Raw genomic sequence first — 27132 nt, 5'->3', positions numbered from 1 at the left:
AGTTGTGCTTTTAAAGTTGTAGCAAGTTTGGCAGAATCTCATCTGCCATCAGATGAGATTCTGCCAAAACGTTGCTACAACTTTAAAAGCACAACTACAATGACGTGGGAAAATACCCGAGCAAAGCTGAATACCATACATGTAAGTACCGCGTAAACTTAAGAATATATATATATATATATATATATATATATATATATATATATATATATATATATTGATGAACTTTGAAGATAAAAGTATATAATCTGGAGATATATATATATATATATATATATATATATATATATATATATATATATATATATATATATATATATATATATATATATATCACAGATTTATACGGAGTACTCTTTTATCAAGAGTAAGATTCAAAGTTTTACGAATTCAAAATAAGAGAAGAATTATAACATTCCTCAATCTGAGACTGTATTATAGAACAACTTGCCTATTGTGAATAACCCATAGATTCTCCAAATATCAGTAATAGAAGAAGTTGCCCAAATTATTTTTTCTTCAAGAATAGCTTTAATGTAGGGATGTTGATGACTTCTTCACATGAATTCCTGTTTCAGGTGCTTCCATCACATTTATGTAGGATTAAGGTCAGGATTTTGACTTGGTCATTCTTTCTAAAGCATTTACTTTCTTCTGCTTTAATCATACTTTGATTAGATTTGTGTGTTTTGGATCATTGTCTTACTATAAGACACACTTTCTCTTTTACTTCAATTCACAGATACATTGACATTTTCCTGTACAATTTTCTGCTACATTTCAGAATTCATGGTTCCATGAATAATGATAAGCCCTCTTGATCCAGAAGCAGCAAAGCAGCCCCAAACCATGATACTACCAGTACCATGTTTCACAGAATGCAATTTTTGCCATTTGCCAAACATAACATTATTCATTCAAGCCAAAAACCTGTATTTGTGTCTGTCTGTCCACATAACATTTTTTCCTATAGCCTTCTGCTTATCCATGTGGCCTTTTGCAAAGCGTAGATGAGCAGTAATGTTCTTTTTTTGAGAGTAGTGACTTTTTCCCTGCAACCCTGCTATGCACAATGACAGTATTATTCAGTGTTATCCTGATGATGGTCTCATGAGCACTGACATTTACCAATGCAAGTGAGGTCTTTAGTTCTTGTGACATTATCCAGGGGTTCTTTGAAACCTCCTAGTATATTATACTACTTTCTCTCTATATATTATTGATTAGTTGATTACTCCTGCAAAGAATAACAGTGGTGTGGAATTACTGCCATAATCTGCCTAGCTGAGTCCACATTCTTTGGAAATAGTTTTGTAGCCTGGTGAGCATCAAAATGATTTTTTTGGAGGTCTTCAGATATCTCCTTTGTTCAAACCGTGATTACTTCATACCGGTGCCATGATTTCTACATACCGGTGCTTTGATAGTGAATACTCAGAATTACCTAAGGCAGGATATCTCACACTCAATTGATTAAAAGACCTAATTTTAATTTCCCAATCAAATAAACCAAAAATCTTAGAGATTTACATATTTTTGTCATACACAAATTCTATATTTATCTTTGGATCATTTTTCTCAATTAATAAACACAATAATGTTTTTGACTCAGTTGTATAGTTGAGGTCTCTTTCTCTTATTTTAGAATTTTAGAATTTGGAGAACAGATCATGTTTTAGGTCATATCTATACTGAAACCAAAATGATTACAAACTTTTAAACATCACTGTATAATAAAATTTTTTTACATATGCTTACATAACAAATACAGATTCAGAAAACATTACAAGCACAACAGAAGCTTCCCAATTAAGGAAGGAATCTATCATGGTTAATACATCTGCAAATAAGCAGAAAAATAAAAAGTGATCTCAAAAAAACAAGAAGGGACCTTGAGAAACATGACAAAATTTTAAAGGTTTACACAGTGTCAAGATCTTCTATTAGGAGTACTTGTACATTGTAATTGAAATGTCATATGGAGATGGGACAAATTAAAACTGAATGTTAAAACAGATGTAAAATTTGAGAGGAATAATCACAGTGAAATAATGAGAAGAATGTCAAGCCTGAATTTAGTTTGGTGGTGGAATCATATGAATTCAGTTTGACACACTTGAGAAATGGAAGGGAGGAGAACTGAGGTGAATGAAGCTCCAGCCAGAACAACATAGCTGGGTGATGAGACCAATTGTGCTTGGCCAGAGGAAGGAGGAATGAAGTTGTCAAGAAACTATTTAATCTCCTGGTTGGATAATGTGATACATTGTTTTGGAAAAATGAGAAAATTCTAGCTATAGTGACATGGAAGCCTGGGAAATTTTCAGTACTGGCTTCCACCAGTTAGTACCAAGATGTGTAATTAAATAAAATAGTTCTTTGAGGAATTGCAATGCCTCTGAGTTCATTTTATGATGATTGCATTACTTGGAATCTAACAAAGAGTTATGGAAAAAATAAAGGGAAACATACTACTACAAAGTTTTTCTTTCTTTCTATGCATTTAAAAAAATCTGCATTTAGTAACTATTCTTTTATTCCATCTTATTCTTCTTACTTTCTTGTGCATTCTATTATTTTACCAAACCCTAGCCTTCCCAAAAAAGAAGAGTTGGTTTAAAGTAAAGACAAGGCATTCAGACATTTCCCTGGTTGCCTCACAATTAGGTAATTATAAGAATACCTCTCTACCCATTAGAATTTACTTTTAAAAAAAACAACCTCTTTTCTTTCAATGTTTTTTTTAATTAATTTTCTTTCATTAACAATGTAGCGGCCTGTCTTATCTTTTTAGATACTGAGGCAGCTACTATAGAGATCTTGTACCTCTTCTGTTACTTGGAATAGAATTTTAACATTGGTGTTGGATTTTAAAAAGTGATCTTTAAATCGATCTTTGCAATCCTTTCTTTTTTTTCTTATAGAATATGCTGTAATCTTTGCTGGCCATTGTGATAATCATGGTCTAGAACAGTCTGGAAAACAAACAATAATGATTTCTAAACATCTTCATTACTTATATATTGCCACAGCAATGACAATATGACCTGCTAAATTTATGGATCTCTGGTGAGAGTGTGATGTGGGTAGCGCATCCATCTTTCCTCTCCTTGACCTCTCAGTGACTTTCATTACCACCAACCATGCTATCTTTTTGAGCCAGCTGCAGGGTTTGGAGCTGAATGCTGCAGAATTGTGCTGGTTCAGTTTCTTTCAAGGTCGAGCCCAGTCAGTGTTGATAGGGTATAGAAAGACAAGACCACAGCCACTCCTTTGTGAGGTATCACAGGACAATTCAATGCGGAATAAGTTTTGATCTGTGCTTGCCGCTGGAGTGCCCCGAGCTGCCTGGATTCGGGGCTGAAGCCACCCCATAGAGGTGGTGAAGAGGGAGGAACCATCAGAGGGGTTGAGGAGAGCCGCATCTTTCCTCCTCGGCTGGCCATTACTCCCTTTCCCAAACGTGGTTGCAGCGGTGGTCAGAAATGGCCACCACAAAGAAGAACCGGACCGGAAAATAATGTGCAGGAGGAAGTTTAAAGGAGAAAGTTTGACTGACCGGGTTGAATGGAGAACATCTATTTAAGGTACCTGGAACCTGAATTTTAAAGACTAATACTATTCCTAAAAAAGATTTTAAGCTGCAAAAGAGAAAGGGAAAGGAAACGGAATTGGCTTTTTTCCCTCTAACATCAACAGTTTTAATTGACTTGGAACATTAAGAAGAAGAGATTCGAATAAGAAACTGATCCTAATCCACTTTGACATTAATAGGCTACTTCTAGCTGAAAATAAAGTGTCAAAGGGAAATAGATTCTTGGGTAATTTAAAAACTTTATTTAAAAAAAGAAAGCAAGCAGCAGAGGGAAAAAGGAAAAAAGAGGGTGGAATCTGGAAAATGGAGGAGACCACCTGGAACTTTTAAAAAAAAATTGACAGTGGCATTTTAACAAGGTTTGCAAAAGATATATTGTAGTTGAAACTTTGTTATAAGATAACAAAGCCCCTGGAAAGAGAAAGTGAGAAAAGAAGCAAGAAACAGTTTTGGATTATTGGATGATTCCTGGAACTTTGGGTGGAAGATCCTAATGAAATAAAATAAAATCAATTGGGGGTTGTTTAAAAAATTTTAAAATGGCATCACTGCTTGAAGAGTTAAAAATGAGACTTAAAGAACAAAAAGAAGAAGCACAAGACAGAAGAGGATCTTTTGGCTTCGTATTTCAATTTTTAGAAATGGAGATCTTGAACTATGAAAAACAACAAGAAATGCTGGCAGAACAAGAAGGGCGGGACAACGAAGAAGCCATCTTTAATGACCAAGCAATTTTAAATGGGGTAAAAAACGGAAAGGGGAGGGGGGGGAAGGGAGTTAAAAACTTAAGCACTGAAGCAACAACCAAAAAAAAGAGTAATTTGAAAAGCAATCATAATATCAGGAAGAAGCAGAAAGGAGGGTCACAGAAGGGAGAATCAGATAGAAAAGGGAATAAAAAGGGGAGGGAGAAGAAGAGAGAGAAGAGGGAAAGAAAAAGAAGCTACAAAAGACAGAAACAAGATATAGAGATACAGGAAAAATGTACAAGAATTAAAGGTAAAAACCTATTTAAAAGACACAGAGACAATGGTTAAAATTTAACTTAAGGAGAGGATTCTGCAAAGGTGCATGGGATAGCATTGTTATATTAGAAATAGAAAAGGGTTAGAAAATAGGTTAGATGAATAAAGTGATAGAAAAAATTTCTATTGATGTGTAATGGAATATTTGTTTGTAAAGAGAATAAGGCTCTCAATGATTTAAAAAGAACGTTTTAAAAAAACTGAAAAGAAACATGGAAGATTTTTATCAGTTGACAAGATGAATTTGAATAAGAATAATAATTTTATTGACTACTGTTAATAACTATTGTTTGGTTTTTTTATTTAAAGACAGTAATAAGTAAAATATGAAATATAGATGATTAAAGTGAAAGACAACTGATATTACCAGGTAATGTTTGTTAAAAGAAATAGAAATGTACAAGATTGTTATTAATATTAATGGCGGAGCTGTACTTGAATAGAATAATTATTCCATTTACTATTGTTATACATATATACACAGATATATATACATGTATACTTTTTTCTTTTAAGAATTTAGTGTGTACTTTAAGGGAATATACCAAGCAGAATTTGATTGAAAATAGGTATGTGTTATAAAATAGAGGTTAGAAAATGAATGTTATAACTGTGAAGATGTAACTTAAATTTTTAAATAAGATTTGAAAAAAGATACAAAGGTGTTACACTCCAGTCTAGTAATTACAGGGGAAAATTTGTTTTATGTGAAAAGATAATATGAAATTGTAAACAGGACAGATGAAAGTATAAAAACATTGATTAGAAAGATTTTAAAAATTAGAAAAAGATATGTAATTGTATTAAGAAAGGAATGAGATAATTTAAAATAAGGCTATAGGAAGTAAAGAAAGGGAAAAGCTATTGAAAAAATTGCAAAAATAGTTATAAGATATGGATTAGAATGTATCAGATAAATATGTATTGAGTTTATGTCTGTATGGAGAAGTGATAACCCGGGGCCATGCTGTTCTCAAAAAAGTTATTTTATTTGTATGTTTTGTGAAAACTTAAATAAAACTTTTATTTAAAAAAATTCTATTACTCTAGCCAATCTCAAAGAATAGTATTAGCCTTCCTGGATTTAGCAATCTGCCCTATCTAGTGGTGCTGACATTTCTTTTCTCCCATCCTACCTGTGAGCATCATCATTGATGCTGCAATAATCAAAGCAATGAAGAACAGGTTCTTCTTTTGTTCCCAGGTTTCTTTGTTTTTTTCCATGGAAACTTTGATGTGAGGAAGAATCGGTAGTTCAATTTCACAGAAACGAAGTGGCAATCTCCCTATATTGTAACTTAAAATATGTAAATTTTAAAAATGAGGTGAAAGAAAGGAAAGCTTTGTCATGCTGTGGGAAGGGGTTGCGGGTGGGAAACCGAAGGGACGATGCTTCACCCAGAAGCATTATGGGCAAAAACACAAAAGTCTCTCCAGGGAGAGTTGCAAGGGTTCAATAGAGCATAAGTTTCTAAGCTTGAAGATAGTTTTCTGATATAATAGGCTATGGTGAGATTACCCATGGATTATTTTAAAAACAAAATAACAACTATTGCCCTTCAGCAGGAAACATAGAACCTCGGGAGAAAAGCTAGATAGAAAAGAAGGTACTGCAGCCAGTCAAAGCTGGGATGCTATTAGAATACGACAAAGCTCTATAGGGCTTAAGATAAGTCAAGTCAAAGATCAGCTTTGAATCACAGCTGAGAAAACTGGACATGGGACACCTTTGCTGGGAATAGGCAGAGAATGATATAATCTGTCCTTCACTTAGGAAGTGATGAGTGGTCACTACTGGCATGGACCTGTCTTCTATCAGAAAGGAGATTAGGTTGGCTTGGCATTAGTTAATATTTTAATTGTTGTGCATGGTATACAAGTCAGACCATCCATGCTGCTCAAATAAATTCATCTTGTAATCCATGACACTTCAGAAAATAATTCTAACTTTCCTAACTACTGTTTCTATTGTAACTGGATGTGATATAGCTTGCCACTCTATGTCCTTACCTCTACTTTTTTTATCACTTCAGTTTTTATACACTTTCATTCCAATATCTGTTAATCAGATTTGTATCTCATACTTCCCTAATAGGAATCCTCCTGAGTCCTTAATACCCTGAACACTGAGATACATTAGAAAATGTATTGATTTAGTTTCCCAGAAAGCAGACTTGCTGCTTTAACCACCAGGAAAATCACCTACACATTTTTGTCTGTGCTTAGCACCAGTATTTGCAATGGAAATGACTCCCAAGTGAATTGAAATGACAGACTAAACAGTAGTCTCTGTGGCAATAGCAAACATAGCTAAACCCACTTAAATCAATCAGCTTAGGGCAATCTGTGTCTGGGATCAGACATATGGCTTTGGAACCATAACCACCAAATCTTCTGATGCTGAGCACTACGTTTTACCAAAAGGACAAAAGAAAATGATGGGGTGGGGAGAATCTCCTTTCTCCCTGTCTCTCACTTGTTCTGTTCTCACTCCCACACATTTATTGAATAAGGGGTTGTTTTTTCCTCACTGAGCCTGCCCAAGAAATTCATACAGCTCTTAACATCCACCTCCTCCTCCTGAATCACACATTTCTTTATTCTACACATCAGTTCTGCATTCCTTTGCTTTTTTTTTTTTAACTTTATGTAGCACTATGTTCTGCTATACTAGGAAAATGGTAGAGAAAGTACTCTTACTCTCTTAACTTATTTTTTTAAAGAAAAGAAAATTCTAACACAAACATTTTAAAAAACTATAAGATGCCTCCAGGAAAGTATTTCCCAGGTTCCCATTTTTCAGTCTCCCAGTTGAAACAGACTTCAGACAGGCTCAACCATGGTTTCAACTGGAAAACATCCTAGAACAAGTTCCATCCAGAAACACTAGGGGATTACTGGAAGCTTGGTAATCAGACAAACCATCTATTAAAAGAACTGTAGAAATAAACCATATTTACACACCATTCAAATGAGAAAAAAGACCAGAACATGTTCTTTTTAACACCAATACTCAAACAAGCAGGGATTTACTCTAGGCAAACAATCAAGTGAAAAACAATATCATAATCAAGGAACTAGCAATGAGAAAACCACTCCCACACCCAAACTGCAAGGGCAAGCTACTGTATATAAAACACAATTCCCACACTTACTCATACTGATGATGTTGCCGAGTTGGGTGACATTTATTATAGAGTTGGGTAATAAAACATTTGCAAGCAAGAAATCAATCTCAATGACTCCACAGTTCAACTTTGAGCTACATGTATTCTCTTGTATTAGAACTTCTAATCAAAGCATAAGAGGAGACAATGTGTCCTACTGTCTCAATGTTGTAGTTAATATTGAAGTGTAATGGTCAGAGCATGGTCAAAAATCTGTCCCTCTGAAAGTCTGTTTTGAGGCTAAACAGAAGTAACCACTTGATATCTAGAAGAAGGAAAAACTCAAGAAAATCTGTTCTGGATAGAACATAAATGTGATTCTGTAGACATATTTGAAGCCAAATTCAAAATGAATAGAAAATTAGTATCAGTGGTAGATTCCTCCCTGCAAATATATACTACTTCATATGAGAGTTTTTTGCTTAAAACACAGGGCAAGAGAAATGATTTCCATTCTTTCTCCACACTTAACCAAGATCAGCATTTGCACTATGTTCATAGTATATATATTAGAAAACTATTGTTCAGTAAATATGAAATTTACATCATTTATAATTGGGATCTTGGATGTTTCCAAAGTAAATCCTTGTTGTGAACACACTCTGTATCAGATAATGCGGCCTTTCACTTCTAACTCTAATACTGTGTATTTAACTCTGAAATGTGATTACACACCTTTATATATGTAAAGAAATCCTTTCTTGTTGGTGATATGTGTTTTTTTCAATCTCAAGTCCTCTCTCTCTCTCTCTCTCTCTCTCTCTCTCTCTCGGGTACTTACATGTATGGTATTCAGCTTTGTTCGGGTATTTTCCCACGTCATTATAGTTGTGCTTTTAAAGTTGTAGCATTTGCAATGCCGAAACGTTGCTACAACTTTAAAAGCACAACTATAATGACATGGGAAAATACCGAACAAAGCTTGAATACTATATATATATATATATATATATATATATATATATATATATATATATATATATATATATATATATATATATATATATATATATATGTTTTGTGTGTGTGTAACTTTTTCAAGTTACACAAAACTTTATGCATATAAAAAGAATTGTTCTCCAGCATTTTAACCACTATAACACAAGATATTGATATCTAGCTTATATTAATCTCATGACCACAATGAATTAAATACACATTTTTTTTATTCTCCAACATTATTTCTTTCTGCATCCTACACAATATTTTGAGACAATCTCAACTCAAATTATATTAACAAGATTCCGCATGTGTCTCCCAATTTCCTTTGCATAACCCAGAACTATAAAAAGTGGACACAATCCTCCTTTTTCTTTCATGGTGGAATAATGAAGATTCTTTTTTAACCAGTTTGCTGGTGGAATGCTTATTATATTTATATGTAAAAGTAACTCAATTTTAATTATGAAGAACTCTGCTAGTTTTATATACTAACCTGTGGCAAGAAGAATGATGGAACTTGTTTCTCCTTCCTTTGTTTCTTGGATCATCAATAGACAAAACTGATGGGAAACAGGAAAGGCAAAGAAAGATGGATGTGACCAGTCAGGGCCCATGGTAAGCATGGTGTAGACCAAGTCCCCAGACCAGGTCTCCACAATGGCCAAAGCCAAAGAGTGCATGCTATTAAGCCTTTTGAAGCCAGCTTGATTTCTAGTTTATGCACATGGCTCAAACAGCATTAGGCAGCAGTACAGGTGAAACTTGAAAAATTAGAATATCGTGCAAAAGTTCATTTATTTCAGTAATGCAACTTAAAAGGTGAAACTAATGTATGAGATAGACTCATTACATGCAAAGCAAGATAGTTCAAGCCGTGATTTGTCATAATTGTGATGATTATGGCTTACAGCTCATGAAAACCTCAAATCCATAGTGTCAGAAAATTAGAATATTACATGCAATCAATAAAAGAAGGATTGTACATAGAACAATATCAGACCTCTGAAAAGTGTAAGCATGCATATGTCCTCAGTACTTAGTTTGGTTCCCTTTTGCAGAAATTACTGCCTCAATACGGCGTGGCATGAAAGCTATCAGCCTATGGCACTGCGGAGGTGTTATGGAAGAGCAGGATGCTTCAATAGTGCATTGTTCGGTCTCATGTCTCTCATCTTTCTCTTGGCAATGCCCCATAGATTCTCTATGGGGTTCAGGTCAGGTGAGTTTGCTGGCCAATCAAGGACAGTAACCCCACGGTCATTGAACCAGGTTTTGGTGCTTTTGGCAGTGTGGACAGGTGCCACATCCTGCTGGAAAATGAAGTCAGCATCCCCATAAAGCTCATGTGCGGAAGGAAGCATGAAGTGCTCCAAAATCTCCTGGTAGATGGCTGCATTGACCCTGGACTTAATGAAGCACAGTGGACCAACACCAGCAGATGACATGGTTCCCCAAATCAACACAGACTGTGGAAACTTCACATTGGACTTCAAGCATTTTGCAGTGTGTGCCTCTCCATTCTTCCTCCAGACTCTGGGTCCTTGGTTTCCAAATGAGATGCAAAAGTTGCTCTCATCAGAAAAGAGGACTTTGGACCACTGAGCAACAGACCAGGTCTGTTTTTCTTTAGCCCAGGTAAGATGCTTCTGATGTTGTTTGTTGTTCAGGAGCGGTTTGACAAGAGGAATACGACATTTGAAGCCCATGTCCAGGATCCGTCTGTGTGTGGTGGCTCTTGATGCACTGACTCCAGCCTCAGTCCACTCCTTGTGAAAGTCCCCAACACTTTTGAATGGTCTTTTCCTGACAATCCTCTCCAGGCTGTGGTCATCCCTGCTGCTTGTGCACCTTTTTCTTCCACACTCTTCCCTTCCACATAACTTTCTATTAATGTGCTGTGATACAGCACTTTGGGAACATCCAACTCCTTTTGCAATTACCTTTTGAGGATTTTTCTCCTTATGGAGGGTGTCAATGATGGTTTTCTGCACAACTGTCAGGTCAGCGGTCTTCCCATGATTGTGATTCCTACTGAACCAGACTGAGAGACCATTTAAAGGCTCAGGAACCCTTTGCAGGTGTTATGGCTTAATTAGCTGATTAGAGTAGGACACTTTAAGCCTAGAATATTGAACCTTTTCACAATATTCTAATTTTCTGAGATTGTGGATTTGGGGTTTTTCATGAGCTGTAAGCCATAATCATCTCAATTATGATAAATCACAGCTTGAACTATCTTGCTTTGCATGTAATGAGTCTATCTCATATATTAGGTTCACCTTTTAAGTTGAATTACTGAAATAAATGAACTTTTGCACGATATTCTAATTTTTTGAGTTTCACCTGTATATAAATTTAGAACAACCCAGAATATCTGTATAAGAGAAATTAGAACAGCCTGCAAGTTTTAGACACTCACGGGGTTGCTCTGTGATATTTAGAAATTAGACAAGCTACTTAAAATCCTCTGACAATAGAGAAGGAGAAAGAAGGGGAATGAGACAAATAAGAGCAGGACCCTGAAAGTCTGAGTAAAGGGAAAACAATGCTGTAACATTTTATTTAGTATGTATCTCCTGAACAAATATTTAAGAGAATGTACTGTACATTTCCCATTCACAACATATACTTTTAACATGGAAGAAAATATTAAAAAACAAATTAAACAAGAAATAATCATTAAAACACAAGAAAATAGGTACCAACAATACAAACTAGTCTCATTTTGCAAATATTGCAGCTTTCATATTACTTTTCAATGCATGATAAAATTAATAAAAGCCCTGTAAAATTTAAAGGGACAGATTGAGAAGGTTGCCATACCTAGACCTACATACAGGGCTGATCCAACATATGTTGAAACCTGACATGAATGCTAAGATAACTCTCATTCATTCTTTATCCTATTTGTCACCAAACCTGATGGCAATGGCACTGAAAGACATAGTGTGAATGTAGGACAAATATTTCACTCTTTTGCCCACGTGTACCATTTTGCTGCTGATATAATCACAGCTTTTTGTTTCGTAGTAGTGCTGGTCTTAAGAACACATGTGAAAACAGACATGGAAGATGATTGAGAATATGTCTAGCACAAAACCAGAAAAAATGTCAGGGATGCAAGAATGAACCAGAAATAAGAAGCAAAGAAAGATGATGGATATAGTAGATTGGGAGTAATGACCTCTGAAAATCCTACTACATGGGACTATGGCCATCTTTGAAAAAAGACAGGAAAAAAAATCAATAGAAATTGACAAAATTTAGTTAGCCTCCTAACAGGTGCCTCAAAGAGATCAGAAAACCAAAATCTGGGTTGAGGTCAAATCCACTAGAAATTTAAATATCTGAAGCATAACCTCAGTTTTTTAACAAACAAAATAATAACAATTAAGTGAAGTAGTCTTGGTTAAATAAATACATGCTTCTAATAGCTGTGACTAAGTAGATTCTTCAATCTCTTTCCCTCCCTCTTTCTTCCTCAAAATCTATTTGTAGAGAGTGCAAACAAAAAGCCTGTAACAGTTGCTAAATTTACTTGGAAAAAGGCTAGGCTTGTTTTTTTACATGGAGAAAGAAGCTAACATTGGCCATTATACAGAATGATAACTATCCACACTTACGAAAAGCATCCAACAAATGAAATTTCATCAAAGCAGGTGATTGTTTAGTCTGCCCATCTCCATGCCGTATGGAATATTTTGAAATGTAATTTCAGAAAAGAATGTTCCACATCTCACCCTCTCCGACACACGTAATTCTCCCTTTCCAAACACTGCTCAACAATATTTGTGCAGAAATAGTATTTCGTGCACAATCCACAGAAGAACAAATGGGTTTTTTTTGTAACGTTTGAAATATATGGATGAGACAAGCAGCAAACAGAGAATGAACAAAATCAATGGCTGTAGATACATCATAGGAACAGAATGAATGATACGTGAAAATTCAGTGTATCCAGTATTTAAGTTTCGACATGGCGCATGTTGATCCACTAAGGCTTCCAGACATTTGAAGGCAGAAGAACAACCATAGAACAAGAGAAGTGAGCACTCTGCAAAGCCAGAGCTGCAAATGCTGCAACAATGGTGCCCACACATGGCTGCCCAACATGTGGCAGAACATTTCATGCCCGTATAGGCCTTACCAGCCACTTGTGGACACGCCGTGGACAGCCCACAACCTGTTAAATGTCAAGGTCCTCTTTGAACATGATGGACAAACATCATCATTCCTTAGCCTGGTAGAAATAAGTAACAGAAAAGCACCTACATTTGTAGTGAGGTCCAGATATCAACCACAATGATATTCATCTGAAAACTTCACATATCATCCATCTTTTTTTTCTTTACAAGAGAAAAATTTTCAAAATACCAAGGAAAAACAGCTGGTTTTTTTTTTTCAATTAGACCAATAGGAATTTCCATCTATAATCTTAGGTGCAAGGGAACATTTAATTTTGAGAAAGGAAATTAATTTTTGGGTCGCATTTATGGTTTTGCTAAAAGAAGACTGAATACAAACTTTCTCAATGTATGCTGAAGATATTTTTTTGCTACTACTTGCGGAATAAATGGTGTATGCCATCATTGATGTCCAGCTGTTAATGTAAAATCAAAAAGCCCAGTAGCATACTTTCCCATCCCTGTTAATAAATACTGTATATATAAAATGGGATTTTACAGAGAAATAAACTGGGAATTAGGAAATAAAGAGATTTTTATTTTGTTTTGGATTGCCTGAAACATAAAAAAGAAATGTCCTCCATTATAATTGTGGGAATAAACTAAAAATGGCAAGGAAGTTGTGTATGCAAGTCTGCCAGTTTGGATGCCTTGCAGACAAAAGGAATCCATTATCAAGCTGATAAAAAATAAATTGTAGAGAGGAAACAAGGTACTTTCAATAGCTTCATTTGCACAAACACAGGTGTCCGTGTGCACACACATAACATGCAAACATATATGAACATACTGTTTTTGTGGAGATTATTTTGGAAATATGTGACTGGTGTTTTGCATGTGCTGCTGTGGTTAGTATAGTTAAATGATTAACTAAAGAAAATACAACTTCTCTGTCTCCTCTGTTTTAATAAGAATGGGCCACCTGTTGCCCATTGTGTGTGCCGTTTTGTGCAATTTCTGAAGCTATGATGCTGAAACCAAAATGCCAGCTTCTTGCATTTAGCCTTTGCCTTAAAAGCTCGGAAGGAAACCCTTTGAAATCTCTATAGTTTAAATAAGGTTAAATAAAAACATCCCTACAATTTTGATGATGTCTCACTTCATCAGGTGATCTCATGGGAGAAACGTATGAAATACTTTGATTGTTCCAAGTAATCTATGCATTACTTTCACAGAAGTTATATTTTTCAGAACGTTGGTTTTGGAATTTGTATTATAATATAGATCTGATTATAGTGAGATATGACATTGCATTAAATCAGTGACACTAAATGGTTACAGTTGGTTATGCACATTTATTATCTTCTGTCTGGCTTTTTTTTTTTTTTTAAGGAATCTTGAAAGCTTGCCTCAGCTGTCATAAAAGTGCTCTATGGAACAATGAATTGCTTAGGTGTCTTATCAAATTTAATCAAGCAATAGTTTAAATAGCCAGCAGGTGGCAGTGCTAGTGCCTATTTTGGCTTTCCTATTAAACAATAAAAGCAGCACAAGTGCTGGCTGCATTGCTGTGCCAGAGTCATCTCAGCTGCTTTTGCTGTTACACTTCACTTCACTTCAGATGCTGTTTACAGAGGTGCCCCTCCTTGCAGCCTGGACTATCATACACTTTCCTTTAGGGAATTCCAAGCCTGGTGCTGACTGGAGATGCCACTGTGAGGATCATTTCATTGGTCTGTGATGAGTCGACAGAGCTTGGAGGTGAGACATGCATGCTACACAGTGGGACACTGTTGAGCCTTCAACTGCATGATTTTGTTTTCCACTTACCCAAACAATACCTGCCTTCCTTAATGCTGTAGCAGAGGGAAGTTCCAAAATGTCTGTTAAGGTATTCATGAAGCTTCTATCAGTAATCAGACAAATAGCCAGGCTACTGAGGAACTGGATGACCAGTTGCAATACAGCACTACAATTTTCTATTTTCAATTGTGGTGCAAAATTGAGAACTGCTTTAAATGATGCTCTGTGGAATGATGACATAATAAAGGATAGCAGCCAAAACCCTCTTTCCTATGAAATTATTAAGTGGTATGGAAGTCTCGCCTTATCTTCACCCCCAGGTGGGAATACCAAACTGAATCAGGAATTAGAGGCTCTACTAGGACTGTGGGAGTACCGTTGGACTCTGTGGGAAGCAGTTGGAATGATGTATGAATGACCACTATCTTTTAATCCTTCATTCTTCAGATCTGTTTTTTAGTTTCCCCAGCTTTGAATTCTGCTTATTTTATAGCTCAGCCGTAAAGGATGAATTTAAGGAGATTTATTACCAAGCAAATGTCTGTTTTGACCTGCAGTATCAGAGGGTCTCTTTGCATTCCTTTGAGAAATAGTGATGCATTTTGCTCTCTCTCTCTCTCTCTCTCTCTCTCTCTCTCTCTCTCTCTCTCTCTCTCTCTCTCTCATTTACTCATTCATATTACATTGGAGAGAGAACGGTGGCAGTTTATTTGTCAGGTTGAGCTGGAATTTATCAATCTTAGGTTGTGTGGATTGTGGCAAAGAAAAACTTATTCCATCCTAGCTATTTCTTTCAGTTGACAGTGTTTTGTAACCTATACTTTGTATTCACTTTGATTAGGAATTTCAGTATATGTCTTGTGCAAACATAGTATTTAGTTGTGCAAGGCAACAAATGTGATAATCACCCTTTTTATATGATCTCTGGCTTCTGAAAGAATGAGCATCACATTCTATTTTCTTTGTTTGGATTTTATTAATGAGGTGATAATATCACATTAAAAGGAAAATTAATTATTTGTACAAAAGATCATCTTAACCACTTGCAACTTGCTAACAGTTGTTTTAAAAATACAGTTTTGTTTAAAAAAAGGCTATCAACCATTATATATTAAACTTATTTTAAGTGTATATTTTGATATCCAATAATGCTGAATATTTAAAAGTAGTTTAGGATTTTTTTTAAAAACTGTTAAATCTCTCCTAAGGTTTATATTAAATAGTTTTGAATATTCTGAGGCTGGATATTTTACATTCAGGATACATAGTATTTTAGTTCAAAGTATAATGGCAAAATCTTTTCACATATTGTTCTGAAATAATGTGAAAATTATCATGTATATCATGATTACAAATTCAAAATATATCATTGTGTATGAACATCTTAGTATGTATGTCTGTATTTATCTGTCTGTTTTGTAGTGATGATGGTAAAGGTATTAGTTAGATAGACCAAGTACCATTACCATAGAGTTTTACTGGATAATGTTGAGACAATCATCCTGTTGTCCCAGGAATTATAGACCAATGAATAAAAAACATGAGGGTGGAGATAAGAACAAGTTTATTCTATGCAAAATAGACAACTGGTGTTCTTCAAAGCAGGTGCAACCTCCCCCTCAACCATCAAATCCCAAAAGTTACGCTTAAAATCTCAAGCAAGGATCCTGTGGTCTTAAGGTTATCAAAATAAGTGGATGTCTCCCTAACAAATAAGCATGTCTTATCAGTAAAACAAACATTTATCAGATCTGATATATATCGTGTAGGCAGCAAAATCCAAACTTAAATCAAAGCAAATTTAAATGGAAACAACCTTAAATTTATCAGGTCTGATATTCTTCAACCTTGCTTGTTATGATCTCCTGAACCCGTTTTAGCCCTCCCAGCCAGTCAAAGCAGAGTTACCTGCTTTACTCTGATGCCAGAGTAACATCGTAGCTTTATGACTTTTAGTTATCATTTTAGCTGGGTAAATGGTTTGCAGAATAACTTCTTGTGCTTGTTACTGTGCAAGTATTTCTAAAATAGCGGGAGGGCTACCCATAATGTTAAAATGGGTGAAAAGTATAAAATGACTAAAATCTGGATCTGGCTCATAATTCTCTCAGTTTTGTCTATCTCACAGGGGTGTTACTGAAGGAATAACATTAAGGAAAATGGTGAAAAATGAATATTAAGAATGTAATTCTCTGTAACTGATTTGGAATTTTTAGAATTCTATGTGAACATCAATAGGATAGCCAGTTTGGTCAAATGGTTAAAGCACCTGTTGTAGAGCGGCAGAACAACCTGAGGCAAACACGGAGCGAACTTCAGCTTTTACTTTATTGTAACAATAAAGGATTGCCGCAACTGCCGCGCTAACAAGGCAGCCAGCTGGCGGACAACAGCTGATGCCGTTTGACAGCTCCTTTTTATAGCCGGCTGTCAAACGGCATCAGCCAATAGGAACGGTCCATGTTCCCGCTGGAAACACGGACCGGAGTGAAGACTTCAGCTCAGTCTATTCCGAATGCCACACTCCTTTCCCCCAGAATGGAGCATGCGTAGTCCTTCAGATAACTCGGGCGCTTGCACAGGCCAGATCTTCTAAGTCCTGACGAAGCTGCTGCTGGAAGGAACTTTTCTGCTTGCTGGGCAACTTCTGGTGCCGACGAAGCTGGCGTCTTGGCTTCAGGCATTTCTGGGCGAGGGACAGATGGCTGTTCAGGTAGGCTTGCGTTCCTGTCGGATCCAAGGGAAGTTTCTTTGGGCACCGGCGGTTTCTCTTTTGCAGGAACGTCTTGAGGGCCATCTGCAGGCGCACTCCAACACCTTCTAAGCTGATCGATATGGCGGCGCCAGATGCGCCCGTCTTGCAGTTGGACCCTGTAAGACGTAGGACCAGTTACCGCCACAATTTGCCGAGGCATCCACAAAGGGTGTCCCGCATAGTTCCGGGCATAGACCTGGTCATTCTCAGCGAACTCCCTTGCCTGGCTTTTTGACCCTAGGGGTGTGACTGGGGCATAATGTGGATGGAGTCTGTCTAGGGTGGTCCTCAGACATCTACCCATGAGAAGTTCAGCCGGAGACCTATTAGTGGTGGCACAGGGAGTTGTGTGCTTGGTCAAGAGGTACTTAGCGAGCCTAGAGTGCCAATCTATAGGCCCAAACCTTGCCAGGGCCTCGTTAACTGATCTGACTGCTCTTTCAGCCAGGCCATTACTGGCAGGATGAAAAGGAGCTGTATGTGCGTGCCTTATTCCTAGGTTGGCTAGGAAGACCTCAAACTCACAGGAAGTAAACGGGGCTGGTGTCAGGGAGGCCATGGGTAGCAAATATCCTTAATAGAGCCTTAGTGACAGCTTCTGAAGTTGTGGTGGTCATCAAGGTCAGTTCTACCCATTTAGAAAAAGAATCAACCATCACCAAGAATGTACGCCCATGAACGGGGCCAGCCAGATCAATATGCACCCGGGACCAAGGGGCCACAGAATCTTCCCACCTGCTTGGAGTGGATGTGGGTGGAGCAGGTCTGGTAGTTTGGCATGGCTGACAAGCATTCACCCAACTTGTAATCTGAGCATCCATGCCTGGCCACCATACATAACTGTGAGCCAGGGCCTTCATCCTGACAATGCCGGGTTGGCCCTCATGCAGGACCTTTAAAACTGAGTCTTGCAACTTGGAAGGGATAACTACCCTCGTTCCCCAAAGTAAACAGCCTTGCAAAGAAGATAGTTCTTGCTGGCAAATTTTGAAAGGCACGAATTCGGGGGCATAAGGAATTGCTGGCCACCCACTTCCCACCCAGTCAAGAACTTGGGCGATTACCTTGTCCCTTGAAGAGTGGGCAGCGATATCGAGGGCAGTGATGGGGAGTTTGAGACCGTTGATCTGGAAAACAGCATTAGTTGGTGCAGGATCCTCTACAGGAACAGGCAGGGGGCAGCTACTAAGAGCATCAGCATGGCATAGTCTCTTGCCAGGTCGATGAACCAGTGTATAGGAATAGGCAGCCAGAAATAAGGTCCACCTGGTCATTCTTGGAGACAAAATCTGAGGAGTTTGTCTTTCGCCAGACAGAAGGCCTAACAGAGGCTTGTGATCTGTGATCAACTCGAAATAGTGTCCATATAGAAACTCATGGAATTTTTTGACAGAAGCAACTGCAGCCAAAGCCTCCTTGTCAATTTGGCTGTAGTTGCACTCACCTGGGGAAAAAGTTCTGGAGAAAAAGGCAATGGGTGCCTCAGAACTGTTAGGTAGTCTATGACTTAAAACAGTACCTATGCCAAAAGGAGAAGCATCTGCTGCTAAAACTAAAGGTAAATGTTCATTAAATTGTATCAGGACAGCATTGGATGTAAGTAATGATTTGACAGCATGGAAGGCATGGGCTTCCCTAGGTCCCCAGTGCCAGGTGGATTGCTTGTCCAAGAGTCTGTGCAGAGGCTCTGCAATGGAAGCTTTATGAGGCAAGAATGAAGCGTAAAAGTTAAGAAGTCCTAAAAAGGCCTGGAGCTCAGTTTTGTTCATTGGCGTGGGTGCCTCGTGAATAGCCCTTACTTTGGATTCGATTGGGTGAATACCAGAGGCGTCAATTCGGTATCCCAAAAATTCTACCTGTGGGGTGGCAATAGTGCACTTGTCTTTCTTTAACTTAAGACCATGCTGTCTGAAACGATCGAGGACTCCTCTGACTCTTTGCAGTAACTGAGGCTTGTCAGGGGCAGATATTAAAATGTCATCAAAATACGGAATTACACCCGGTAATCCTTGAAGAAGTCTTTCCATTAAGGATTGGAAAATTCCTGGGGCTACACTTACGCCAAATTGGAGGCATCTACATTTGAAAGCGCCCATGTGCATTACATTAGTTTGTAGTTCAGTGGCTGTGTCATCAACAGGGAACTGTTGATAGGCCTGTGACATGTCTAATTTAGTGAAAATGGTTCTTGGCTCAAACAAATATAGTAGGTGCTGTATAACAGGGACTGGATAGGCACTGATTTGTAAATATTTGTTCAATGACATCTTGTAATCCGCACAGATTCTTATGCTCCTGTCTTTCTTCAGGGGTGTCACTATTGGGGTTTCCCATTTTGCGAAGTCCACAGGCTCTAATACACCTTGTTTAATTAATTTGTCAAGCTCCATGTCTAATTTGGGGCGGATTGCAAAAGGTACCCTTCAAGGCTTTAAACGGATTGGTACTGCCTGAGGGTCCAAGTTGAAAGATATTGGGGTTCCTGAATAACAGCTCAGTCCCTCGCTGAACACATCATTAAACAAAGTGTCATTAAACAAAGTGTCCACTTCAGGATTTGTAATAGAGTGGATTCCGCTTATATGGAGGCCAAGGGCAGGGAACCAGTCTAACCCCAACAGGCTAGGGAGGGCACCATCCACTACCACTAAAGGCAAGTGACCTTTAAAATTTTGAAATTGTACAACAAACTTGCCTTTTCCGATGACTGGGATGGTCCTGCCTTGGTAGTCGCATAGGGTTAACTGGCAGCCGTGAAGCTTCTTCTTAGCCATTCTGGGAAATAGTTGTTTCAAGGTGCTCCATGAGATGATGGACAGTGCTGAGCCTGTGTCAACCTCCATCCTGCAAGGTTTTCCTTCTATAGAAACAAAAACACTAATTTTGTTAGAGCCTTTGTTAGTCAGCTTGGCTTGATAGCAGATAGAACGGTCTTCAACTTGTTTTTGGAAATGTTGGGTTGTCTGAGGCTTTTGGGCAAAAGTCTTTCCTGCTTGACAGATCCTGGCTAAATGACCTTTCCTTTGGCATTTTAGACAAATGGCATTCCTGAACTTGCAGGATGCCCTGAGGTGGTTTCCTCCACAGCTTAGACAAAATGGGCTGATGCCGTGGAGGTAGATTGGGGTTTGGCCTGTTTTCCCCTTGACTGGTTTTTTGCTGCCTGAGGCGATTTACATCATTAGCCTCTTCATAGCCTTCTTCTGAGGAGGCTTCATCGTAATGGATGGCTGAGCTGCCCTGGCTAATTGGATTTCCCTGAATTTCTGCTGCTGAAAGTGCTGATAGTTCAGCAGCTTGAGACTCTTCAATTGCTAAGTTAAGGGTTAAATCTCTTTTAGCCAATAGACGCCTTTGTAGCCTTAAATCCCTGACTCCACAAACTAGTTGGTCTAATAACATTTCTTCCAGATAGTCTCTAAACCCACAATGCAAGGCAGCTGTTCGTAGGGCAGCCATGTACCCACTAATAGTCTCTCCCTCAGTCTGAATCCGTCTCCTAAAAGCATGACGCCTAGCAATTTGGGATGGCTTAGGGGAATAGTGGTTGGAAAGAATTTCCTGCAATTCTTCCCATGGAACAGTCTTAATTGAACGTGGAGCCAATAATGCCGTAGCAGTGTCAAACACTGTGGCTCCGCAAAAACTTAAAAAGTAGGACTTTTTCCTATGGTCGGAAATGTCAGCAAGGTCTATGGCATCTAGGAAACAGTCAAATCGGTTTCTGTAGGACTCCCATGTTTCCGCTGTCGGTCTGAAAGGCGGGAATGCAGGGTTTGAAGTCATCTCAACTCAGCGGTGCCTGATCTTTCGAGGAAAGTTGAAATTCGCGCTCGCGAATAGTGACAGTAGCTCTTAAAGTGACATTTAGCTCGGTAGTGACTTCGGCTCTTTTTGTAGTGACTTCGCTCAGCGATTCGTTGCCCGGTTGCCTCTTATAGGGATCCCGCCCTCGTCGGCAGTGTTGTAGAGCGGCAGAATAACCTGAGGCAAACTTGGAACGAACTTCAGCTGTTACTTTATTGAAACAATAAAGGGTTGCCGCGGCTGCTGCACTAACAAGGCAGCCAGCTGGCGGACAACAGCTGATGCCATTTGACAGCTCCTTTTTATAGCCGGCTGTCAAACGGCATCAGCCAATAGGAACAGTCCGTGTTTCTGCTGGAAACACGGACCGGAGTGAAGACTTCGGCTTAGTCTGTTGCGAACGCCACAGGTGAAAAGTATAAAATGACTAAAATCTGGATCTGGCTCATAATTCTCTCAGTTTTGTCTATCTCACAGGGTTGTTACTGAAGGAATAACATTAAGGAAAATGGTGAAAAATGAATATTAAGAATGTAATTCTCTGTAACTGATTTGAAATTTTTAGAATTCTATGTGAACATCAATAGGAGAGCCAGTTTGGTCGAATGGTTAAAGCACCAGCTGGAAACTAGGAGACTATGACTTGTAGTCTTGCCTTAGGCATGAAAAGCCAGCTCTGTAATTTTGGGCCAGTCATTCTTACTCAGTTCAGGACATCAGGCTCAGGCAACAAGCCAGTCAGTCAGATCATCATTTGGTTGATTCCCCAAAAGAGGAGATCCTGCACATCCCAGAAAATGCTCGGAAGAAAAAAAAAGATGAACATTAATACTCATCAAACTGAGGATATCTAATATTTTTCTCTGGATCAATAATTAAGAGATATCCTTTAGGATAATTACATATGAAAGCTTTATTCAGGTATAAAAAAAGATTCAGGGAAAGGAAAGATCTAAAAGGATGTGAATCCAGCTTTATATTTAGCCTTGTTCACATCTAACGTAATTGCTGGTCTGTGAGGAAAAAAAGTTGGATAAAAGATAATTGGGGTGTAAACTGAAGTAAGGGCAAACTGCTCTTATCCATGTACCTCTTTTGGTATTAAATCAGAAGAAAAATCCTGCTTTGAATGCTTGAAGGGAAATGTTTTGAAAGACAGAGCAATATAAAAATGGAATAAATAATAAAAGCAATAGAAAAATGACATTTAAAAGCTGTAGTATTTCCACATCTTCTTTCTGAGTTAGTAGCAAGACTTTTTTTTATCAGTGTTAGTTTGTATGTTGGAAATATATATAAATTATTCTTAGAAAATTTTGCTAGACTATAATTTGAAGCTTTCTGTTTTCACTATAATTGTTTATCTACATTTATTGGTAGTGGAGAAGACAGAGTATTAAAAAAAACATAAGGCTGCCAATCACATTTATGTAAAAGCTTCCCTGGAATCTATGATGATGTTTGTATCATCAAACATCCAGTCATGGTTATATCAATAACAGGACATAAAATTGTGTGACATACCAGAAAATAGTCCTATATCATCTCAGTTCTTATATATGTATTGGACTACAACTCCCAGAACACTCAGCATATAAAAGGCATACTGTTTTCCCAAACTAATCTCTTCATGTGCATGTAAGAAGTAGAATTAACATGTTTTTGAGTCAATAATGGAAGATTAAGATTAACAATCCAGTATGCTTCAAAGAAAACCACACTGAATATATTTATTTATCACATTTATTATTTTTATAAATAACTAAAAGCAGCAAACATACCTAATACTCCTTTTCCCTCCTATTTTTCCCACAATAACTGTGGCGTGAGTTGGGCTAAGAGTATATGCCTGGCCCAACTCACCCATCCAGCTTTCATGTCTAAAGTGGGACAAGAACTCACAGTCTCCCAGTTTCTAGCCTGATGCCTTAACAACTAGACCAAATTGGCTATACACGCAGAGCCACAGAGATAAGAGTACATAAATAGTTTTTATAATGATAGTTTTTTACAAAAATGGCATGTAAGATACCATAATACAGTGGTAAGGATTGTACAGTCATCAAATGAAAGATTAAGGGATCATTGTTTATAATTCAACACAACCATTGTGATTGGAACAGGAAACTTTTATAGTTAGTCTAATCTAAAGTTATGCAAGATACTTTTATATCTTATTTCTGTAAGCCTTCATGCAGACTATATAATTAAGTATATTAAATGTATGTATGCGCTGTTCTTGTTTTTGACTGACTTTTTATTTTGTTCCTTTTTTGTGCTAGAAAGGGAACAGAAAAGATAAATACCTCTTCTGTCTACTTCTTAAATAGTCTCAGACACTCAATCATATCTCTTTGCAGTTTAAAAGCGGCTTTCGGGGAATTTCTAACTATCAGTGTATATTTTGCCATGTAATCTCTGTTTCAGTTCAAGCTCATGCCCAACAGCTTATTCCTGTCGAATAGCTGGTTGAGATTAGAAATAGTGATTAAATTTTCTGGAACCCCAAATGATAGTTACCGATAGTCTTTCTATACAGTAGACTACAAATGTGAAGCAAAATGTATTTCATGTTGGTCATTAGAAGTAAATCCTGTTCTGAGATAGTTCTGTTACATAACAGGATAATTATTCTGCTTTAGGCAGCAGTGTAACCATGGATTAATAAAGTCAAAACTCACCTTTGGATAGTGCACAAAGACTTTTCAAAGTATTGACCTTGGCATATTTTGCTTCCAAAATATTTTGCCATTTCTCTCTATCTTAGAGAAAGGAAATGGAGCCTTTAGAAATGGCCCCCATCCAAGGAATGATTCATTATTGAAATGATCAGCTAGACTTGTTCAAGATAATACAACAAATCATATATTTATATTTCAAAATGTTGTTTAAGCATTGAGGCTTGTGGCGTATATCCATCTATTGGATTCCCTTGTACACTGGGAAGAAAATAGGTGGGGTACTGAAATAAGCTATTTAATTTAATTATTTATTACATGGCTACCCATTTGACAACAGTGATTCTGGGTGATGTAAAAAGATTAAAACAAAAACTACAACATATAATGCAACATTAAAACAATAATCCCAATCACAGAAAATCACATCATTAGCAGCAGAATTCACTTAGCCTCATGGCCTGGGGAAACAGCCAAGGGAAATAGCTAGGCCTTCAGTAAGGTACCCAGAGAATGGTCTCAGTGATCCATATGGTGGACAGAGAGAGAGAAACTCCCACAAATATCCTGGCCATATCCCCAGTAGCCTTTGTAGATGATAACCAGCACCTTTAATTGCATCCAGAAATCTGCTAGGAAAACTAGTACAGATCATGGAGTAGTGGTGTTATATGAGTTTAATAAGAAATGCCAAAACTGCTCACACCACTGCTTTCTGAACCTGTCACATATTTCAAATGTGCACAAGATGAACCTGTACAAAGATCTCCCAAACACAGCTGCCACCTATTCTTCAAGTAGGACTCATGCATCTAAAAGGATCTACAAATTGTGTCCCAATACTGACTGGAAAAGTATATTCCAGGCAGAGTTGAAAATGGAAAATCTCTAGAGCTAAAGGGAGTGACAATCCAAGTCACTCCTTCTCCCAGAAATATCCTGGCCTAAGATAACAAACAGAAAGAGAGAAAAACAAGTATAATGTGATATCCCCCATTCCAAATCCCCTAAACTGAACTGGAAGAATACCAAAGGATCAAGATGGACCAGGGTGGATGCACTCTCCCATTATGAGCTCACCAGAGGTCAACAACAAGTACAGTCAGTGCTACTTCAGACCTGAATCCTGACTGAAAGAAGTACAAATAACCATTTTTTCCAGGTCCTTTGGAGGTACAGAACCAATTTTTCCCAACAATCTTCAACTGTAGAATATTTTGAAATCCAACATGGGTTTTCCAATCATACAGCAGATCAGAGAGACAATGTTTCTCAATTCAGTGCCATGCACAAGCAGTTTACTAATATGTCTTAAAAGACCATAGCAGCAGCTCACAGCACTCTCTTGGGGAGGGAGCGACACTGGCAAGGCCACCATATCTGGGTTGCCAGAATTCAGACAACCAATTGATGGCAGCAAAGAATTAGTGGTATCCCAATAAGTATGCAATGTGATCACAATATCGATTGCACTTACCAAGAGTCTGCTTCAGCCTGCCATTCCACCTTTACCCATGCTGTTGACCTATATTTCTTCATTGTTGCATACCAGTCCTGCAGCACATGAGCAGATTTAAAGTTTTTTTTTAAAGGCTGGCCAGGGTTTCTTCTTCCTGTGAGTCCAAAGAAGTTGTCACACATTCTTTGACTCTTATCTTATTTCATTTTATCTAGATCCTGAGATAGTTCATTTTGGCTTATCCACACTTATCATTTAAGCTATTTATATATCATAGTCTCATACCTAAATGACTCTGAGCCAGTTTTTGTTTTGTTTTTAAAGGCTTAAGTGGACTGAGGCACACTTTTGTAATAGCTTGCAAAATATTCAGTCTTGGTTGCCAGCTGCCTTGGTGTTTTGCTTGTCAATTATTACTGTGCTGCCCTATTTTTCTCTTCCAGAAATTTTAAACATATTCTTCCCATCTACTTGTGAGTATAAATTCTGAATATAATGGTTCATAATTCTGAGAAAATGTGCATGATATTGTGGTTGATAAAGTATTGAGATGCTGGAAGAAGCCCCTAAAAGATGAATTAAATTGGTAAAATTTTAATAATTTGATGACTCCAAGTAGAACATTTGTTTATAGGGATCTAAAATTTAACATTTCTAAGCCCCTTTGTTTTCTGAGGCAGAAAATTAGACAAGTATTTTAACTCTGCTATGGTCAATGGAAAGAGGGTGTTTATGGCTTTCTTGTATTGACAGTTTCTTACCTTGAGCCTTTGCTGAAAACTCACTTTCTGTGAATGAACAAAAAATATTTTTTTTAAAAAAAAAAAACCTGTGTTCATATGGTGTTGAACATATCATGACTAAAATCTACATTCTGCAAGAAACTGATAAGAGAGTTCAGTATTTCATTAACTTCTGTAACATGAGCCCTAATAAGTTATTGAGTCAGAACATTTGGAAAATGGGAAATGTGTTTTTGTTTTAACCTGATCAGAGTATTGCTTTGTTTCTTCCTAAATTTGGGGATATTTCTGGTGGGGAAAATCTAAATTTTTTATTTGAAATTAAATCACACACCTGCATTACATTGTTGAAAATGATTTTTTAATGTACTGTTTTCATGCCTTTGCTTCAAACTATGAAAGTTATGGAGAAAATTAATTATGCTTTGTTTGATTTTCAACTTTAGGAAAAGTTGTTAAGTTTTCAGGAGTAATCACAGCTTCCTTAGGACTTTTCTAAACAATTCAACATTATATGAACTTTATAAGAAATAATGGTTGTGTTTATTTATGTATTGGAAATTCTCTACACTGCCTTGTTCAGCAACTGCTTGAACATAAAATGGCACGGGAAAAGTAGATTATAACCTGTTCTCAAACTTACAGCCATCTCAGCATCCCCACAGTCACTTGATTGTAATTTAGTGCTTTGCCTTCGTTTATGATTTGTGATAGTTGCAGCAGCCACGTGATCCCCATTTGAGACCTTCACAGCCAGCTTCCAGTAAAGTCAACGGGCAAGCCAGCAGTAAGTCATAAGACAAGATGACTTGTCAACGTGCTTAAGAAACATGGGTGTTTTGCTTAACAGCAAAAAATAAACTGATGATGTAAATTGGGTGTGGTCACATGTTGTTTCATTTAATGATGAAATTGCTTAGCAACAGAGTTGCTGGGCCCAATTGTGGTTAAGTGATAAAGTTTTCCTCTGTCCAGTCATGTCCAACTCTAGGGAACAATGGTCACCTCTGATGCTTAGTTAAGGGAGCCAGTGT

General features: G+C 37.5%; 1 protein-coding gene and 1 long non-coding RNA gene across 2 annotated transcripts in view; both read left to right on the top strand.

The window, feature by feature from the left end:
- Positions 1–8568: 8568 nt before the first annotated feature.
- LOC148130449 (uncharacterized) overlaps positions 8569–27132 on the top strand; it is a 484585-nt gene continuing 466021 nt past the window's right edge. Inside the window, exon 1 of the long non-coding RNA XR_015749971.1 lies at positions 8569–8628. This is a non-coding gene — a long non-coding RNA (uncharacterized LOC148130449). The remainder of the gene's footprint in view (positions 8629–27132) is intronic.
- HTR1F (5-hydroxytryptamine receptor 1F) overlaps positions 14531–27132 on the top strand; it is a 102759-nt gene continuing 90157 nt past the window's right edge. The window contains exon 1 of the mRNA XM_026663898.2: positions 14531–14614. The gene's annotated coding sequence lies outside the window, so the exon portion shown is untranslated. The remainder of the gene's footprint in view (positions 14615–27132) is intronic.

The sequence above is a fragment of the Notechis scutatus genome, chromosome 5, assembly GCF_049901735.1.
Source record: "Notechis scutatus isolate UNSWTSFEM ecotype Mainland chromosome 5, rNotScu1.2, whole genome shotgun sequence".
Classification (NCBI taxonomy): Eukaryota; Metazoa; Chordata; class Lepidosauria; order Squamata; family Elapidae; genus Notechis; species Notechis scutatus.
The sequence above is the reverse complement of the archived record's forward strand: the minus strand, read 5'-3'. Positions and strand labels throughout refer to the sequence as shown.